Consider the following 6,306-nt stretch of genomic DNA (forward strand, 5'->3'; position numbering starts at 1 on the left):
ATCTCCCTGCAGCGCTGGGACATCAGGTTAGGTGAGCCGGAGGAGGCGGTACTGCGGTCCGTCTCCAAGTGGAACTGACGGAACGCAGTTCTGCCCTGTTTCTGCTCACTTTAACCCCTGGGAATAGTCCCTGTTAGTCGGCATGCCGACTTTCGGGTTTGTGAGCTGGTGGGATGTCGAGGTCGGTATTGTGACCGGCGGTCTCCTGACCCACGGTCACATAACTACATCCCTTTTTGAATGGTAAATCAGAGTGGGTTGTGGCTGGAGTAGGGTAAACCTTTTTGATTGATTGCTCATGTATCATGCACAGAACCCCCAGCTCTGTTAGTTCATTAATTTGCATTGTTAGGAAAGGAATTTGGGGCATTATACCCATGAGCAATGCATATTGGCTGCGAGGTGGCAAAATGTGGGTCCATTTGCTGCGTTTCCACGCCATTACAATGGCAAATCATTCTTAATTCAATTGACCCCTAAGTGTAGCAGATTCTCTTTTGCTAATAGGTACATTTATGGAACTATGAGTCTTGGCTGCCAAGGAATACTGGCACTTGTTGTTCTTAAAGCGCCAGCAAGCTGTGACAGCTATTTATAATGCTAAGACATAACTGTACAAGTGGCAACATGCCCAGTCAATGGCTGCCAGTGCTTGCTAGGACTGGAGTTCCACAAACAAACTTTTCTCACTTTAAACCATTATCTTGGCCCCATTGCCAAAATGAGTACCAGGACGACTTTCGTTAATGTATGTCTAGACTTGCAAGTCCCAATTTTGATCCAGTGCCTTCATATTTTTCCCAGGCACATACTTTGGCCCAATTCTCTACCATTACTTATCTTTTATTTCCTACCTACCTACATCCGCGGACTCTCATCTATGATTCACGGGTAATCCTGTGTCTAACGTAGACAGTAGATCCGCATATGTTTTCTCTTCCTCCTTTTCTGCTTACTGTTCTTTGCAAATCTTCCTTAGGTGCACTCTCATTGGTAAGTCGATTACACCTGTGTCCAGGAATTACTACCATACCCCACCGACAGAGCCCGATCTCGTCCGATCTTGGAAGCAAAACGGTGGTGGGCTGGGTCAGTATCTGTGTGGGGGACCCCCAGAGAATACCCGGTGTTGTAATTTATGACCTATCTCGACTTTACACCAATAGCAAGATCACCACGTTCTTTCTACAATCATCTCTTTATCTTTTCCCGGTTACAATTTGCAAATTGTTTTCAGATATCACTGTTTCTGAATAATCAGGGAAGCTGATCAATTTAAACATATGTTTATACTTGTACACTGATAAAGCTGATTCTTATACTCTACAACACAAGCTATTAAATCTATACCGTGAAGCCGTAATGGCCGCTGAGCCTCGTGCACGTGCTACGCACTCCGTACGCTATTTGCGTAAGAATACCTTGCACGTGGTACGCAAGTCACGTACACACGCTGCGCTGGGTGTACTGAACACACAGCTAGCGTACACACAGATAATAACCTTTTATACCTTACACAGAGTATGCTTATACTGTAAATCTTAGTGTTAGATACTGTAATGATATACTGCTGTTTAACCTTGGTTTGTAAGCTAGTTGTTTGAGCGATTGAGATGCTCCGATTACCCTCAGTAATGTAATAAACACACAATACCTGGCTAAGGTTCCAACACCTTTACTAACAATATTTAACTAAGTAAATGGGAAAAGAAAACAGTGAACAGTTCATACACTACAGGCTAACATTAAAATCTAACAGAATAACTAAACAGAAATATACACAATAGTGAACGATCGCAAACACTAATACAACAAATAAGAATGAATGACTAACATTTAAACGGGTAACAAAATGGCCACAGAGAAACATACCATACGGGGAACACTCGCAAGAGCAACCGGAATCCAGTCCTCCAATTATCTGAGATAAATGTTGAAGAGTGAGAGTACTGGCCGGTCTGGGGACAGTGACCCTTATATACACAACATACAGTGTACTACAAAGGGCCCTACAATCTTATTGTTCATTGGACACAGGAATGTCTCTCTGCACTGTAACAAAAGGTCATAGGTGGATTTGAACAGGTGGGCTGTGGCTATTACAAACTGCTCAGGTGGGAGGGAATCGCCGGATTCCCGCCGCATGGATAATGAACTGCAAATATATGAAATGTCCAGAAACTACTAAGGGCCATAACTACACGCAGGAGAGATTAATCTTTACCTAACCAACACCGGATTATTGCTATTAAAATACTCTTCGGTTAGGTACCAGACACCACTGTTCAACCTTAATCAGACCCTTTGTACCACGTAAAGAGGGATTCCCAAGTCCGTGAACAAGTCACATTAAACAAACTTACAGTTATCACTAAGGGGAACATTATCTATAAAACATACTATTTGGTTTTATTATTAAATGATTGAGTCGCCCGCTAGACGCACACAAACTCTACCGTAAATGCACATACCATGCGCTCAAGCGCACGCCCGTAGGGGCGCCGTCACGCAACTTGCGAATATGTGCACGCACGCCAGAGAAAGTGCATGTGCAGCGGGCAAGCGCATGGGGTGAATATATGGCAACGTGTAGCATGATATTTTTCTGACTTTGACAGTCCACCCTTTGGCAGTCATCAATAATTGCCACTTCCTAAAACAGTTCAAAAAGAGAAAAATATATGTCATGTGTAAATACATTTCTATGATTGGGTAAGGGAGAAGAGAGGAAGGTGGGAAAAAGGTATGACCTAGTGAGATAGTAGAAGCATGTGTGTATGAATCCATGTTTGAGGGGTCATGTATCATCGTGCCGTACGTGTTTTAAATCAAGCTTCGAGGTATTGCGAAGTATACATTTGAATTACTTCTTATCCCGTATTACGGGTCTGTGGATGGGCTGTCAAACTGTACCGAGCTCTTTTCGGCTTTTGGTTGCAACAAATGGGGGAGCACATTTAGTTGATGATACATGAATGGGGGGATATGTGAGTGCTGATACCTGTGTCTATATTCCCTATCGACTATGTGTGTCATTACCTGAAGGTTGTAGAAATGAAGATAAGAAGCAATTATGGTAAATGCAGTCATAAACTATGTGAGTTTAATATACATTTGCTGATTGAGGTCTTTTCTGATGTCTTGTCTCGATGTACATGTTGACTGTAGTCTCCCGATGCTTTTGCTATAAATGCTGAGCAAAAAGCTTTCTCAATGTCCATAGACTTACAATCTTTAAAGTATTGGGCTATCGTAAAAGTTAAAGTCACTAGGGATATTGGGGGTCTATGGCATTGTCCATCAGTGGTCTGTGTAAAAGGTTGTCAAATTCTTCTTCCAAGCGGATGTCTTTGTACCTTGGAGGAAAACAAAGGAGAAACGGGTGAAAGAAACGGACCGTGGAATCACATTTTCATCATTCATCACAACATTGTCTCTATCGTTGGGTCATAAATCAAATTAGTTGTTGTTAGTACAGTGTCCTCGCTCCTTAAACTCATCACCCTGGTACTGCTTTTACGCTTCGCTAAAACCCGAACGCATCTAAATATCAAGCAACCAATATGACGACCCCCAGAATACACAAAAGAAATTTCCCTACATCCATAATAATATCTTGGGCCCATTCTCCTAAACCCGAGAACCAATTTCGTGGGTTCAACCATGACACCCAACTGGTCAGCTCATTACCCACAGTAGCGAGTGTGAGATTGTGTTTCCTTCGAAACTCCCATTTTAATTGTAAAATGTCATCCATCTTTTGGTCTATGACCTCGGCTGGGTCCTCCGTGCTGTTTGTAATGTATGTACAGCACTTGATTCCATATTGAGTTGCCAGGGTAACACAATACCCGCCTGTCACAGCTGTGAGGTAATTGAGAATCATCCTATGCTGAACCAGTTCCGTTTTGTAGGCTTGTAACTCTTTCCCAGTGTACCTGAATGTGTCGTCATACATTTCGGTGATATTGTCTAATAAATTTGCAAGCGCAGATATATATTTGTAATTTATCACTCCTCTGGCGGTACGAGTGATATCTAACGCGAGTAGGAATTGAATCCCGGTGGATTCATGGATCAGGTCAGAGGCCGAATGCTCTGTTCTTTCTATCAGGTGCCGTTTAACGATGTGCTCGTAATGAGTGTGAGTATAAGGAGCTTGGGCACTGCGGTGAATATCTTTCATTTTGTTATGGGTTACAGTCATTACTTCAGGCAGTACTTTTCCAATATAACACAATCCCTCTGAGTTTGGGGCAAGCCACTTATACGCCTTCCTCCCGCATATGAAATATGCATCATCGGGGAGAACATATGGGACAGAGTATGACATTATCATGTTACAAATTTTCCATGTGAAATCTCCTAACCCTAATTCTCCCATCTGTCTAGTACACGTATCAGTTTGTACTATCTGTGCACAGTATCCTGGTGATACCTCTCCAACTCGCATGGTCCTACTTCCTAAGGTGTACCTATACCGGAAAAAATTTCCTATGGTCGGCTATCTGGCGCATAAGTTCTGTGTCTATGGGCATTCTGTCGGGTCTGTATGAAAAGGTCATGGTTTGATTACTCCATGACACTTCCCAATTTCCCGGCTTTCAGGGATTGGAAATGTTAAAGCATACTAAAGACCTATCCACATGGTATTGGTGGAGCTTCAAACTAGGAGGACTAGAGATATTAAACCTCTTGTCCACCGGCCTCCCACCACTTAGCTCAAGTACCTCTCCTACAGTTAATGGGAATGGTACTAGTCCTGATTTGCTATGGCCTTGAGGTACTTGAGAGCATACCCAACAGTCTGTCTGATTTAACACTTTACCCACTAAGGAGTGATAGTCACTCAATGGATGCCGGTCCATGTGGACATTAAAACTGGACTGACATTTCTTTATGCACCCATCCTCAACTATATTGTCACAATGCCTACAGATGCAGTTCTCTTCAGCTAACAATCCTTCACAATTCCTTCTATTGTCAATGCTACCAGATCGTTTTCTGATACTCGCCTTTACTCGGAGATTATGTTGTTCTTGGAAATCTACGCCTGCATCCTGGTCATCAGAACCCATTCCCGATCCTTTCTCGACCTCCATGGTACTCTCACCGAAACAGACTGCTCTGGTCAACATCATGGTCAACAGGAAAATCCGGATCACAGTCTCTTGGGGCAAGTCCATCTTAGAGGAGTAAAAGGAGAAAAATAAGAAGGGGAAAGAAAATAGGAGGGAGGTGGGAACTGGAGAAAATAACAAATGGGAAAAAGAAATCTAGCTCGACAAGCTTCCGGTCTTGTTATTCTCAGCGCTCAGGTGTCGTCTCAATCCTCCCTGAACAGACACTCTAGTGATACAACCTCTACCGTCTGTTCTTTATCACGGGACCTCTCTGGGTCAGTGACCTTTTTACAATGAGACGAATGGACCCAAGTCTCTCTCTCGGCAACCTTCAATGCTGTTGTGCTGGTTAATAAGACTTGATATGGTCCTTCCCATCTATTAATAAGGCAACCTGAGCGTAGAAAATTCCGTATCATTACATAATCCCCAGGTTCAATGTCATGACAATTACTGTCTGGCAAATCAGGAATCACCAACTTTAGATTATCATTCTGATTTCTCAATTGTTTACTCATCTTAACCAAGTACTTTACGGTTACTTCATTGTTACATTTCAAATCATCCTGGGGGTTAATCATAACATGGGGTTGTCGACCAAACAGAATTTCAAAAGGAGACAGATTTAGAGGGGACCTGGGTGTGGTTCTGATGCTGTATAGTACGATTGGCAAAGCTTCAGGCCATAACAGTCCTGTTTCAGTCATTACCTTGCTCAATTTATTTTTAATAGTGCTGTTTACTCTTTCCACCTTCGCGCTCGCCTGGGGGCGGTACGGAGTATGCAGCTTACTATTAATTCCCATCAACTTACACATTGTTTGAAAGACTTCACCTGTGAAATGGGTACCCCTATCACTTTCAATTATTCTAGGGATACCGTACCTACACACAAATTCCTGCACCATTTTCTTTGCAGTAAATACAGCGGTATTTGTGGCCGCGGGAAATGCTTCAACCCAATTTGAGAACACATCAATACAGACCAGTACATATTTTAAATTTCTACAAGGTGGCAATTGTATGAAGTCAATCTGTATTACCTGGAAAGGACCATCTGTCGGAGGGATATGGGATGGCTCTGTCGGTATTGCCTTTCCGATATTCTTCCTCAAGCAGGTGAGACATGTCATTGCTCTTTTACCCGCATGGGAGGAAAATCCTGGGGCGCACCAATAAGCTC

General features: G+C 42.9%; 1 pseudogene; it reads left to right on the forward strand.

The window, feature by feature from the left end:
* The first annotated feature begins 1,019 nt into the window (after positions 1-1,019).
* Positions 1,020-1,138, forward strand: LOC134946121 (5S ribosomal RNA; annotated as a pseudogene).
* The last annotated feature ends 5,168 nt before the right edge of the window (positions 1,139-6,306 follow it).

Source organism: Pseudophryne corroboree, chromosome 7 (assembly GCF_028390025.1).
Source record: "Pseudophryne corroboree isolate aPseCor3 chromosome 7, aPseCor3.hap2, whole genome shotgun sequence".
NCBI lineage: Eukaryota > Metazoa > Chordata > Amphibia > Anura > Myobatrachidae > Pseudophryne > Pseudophryne corroboree.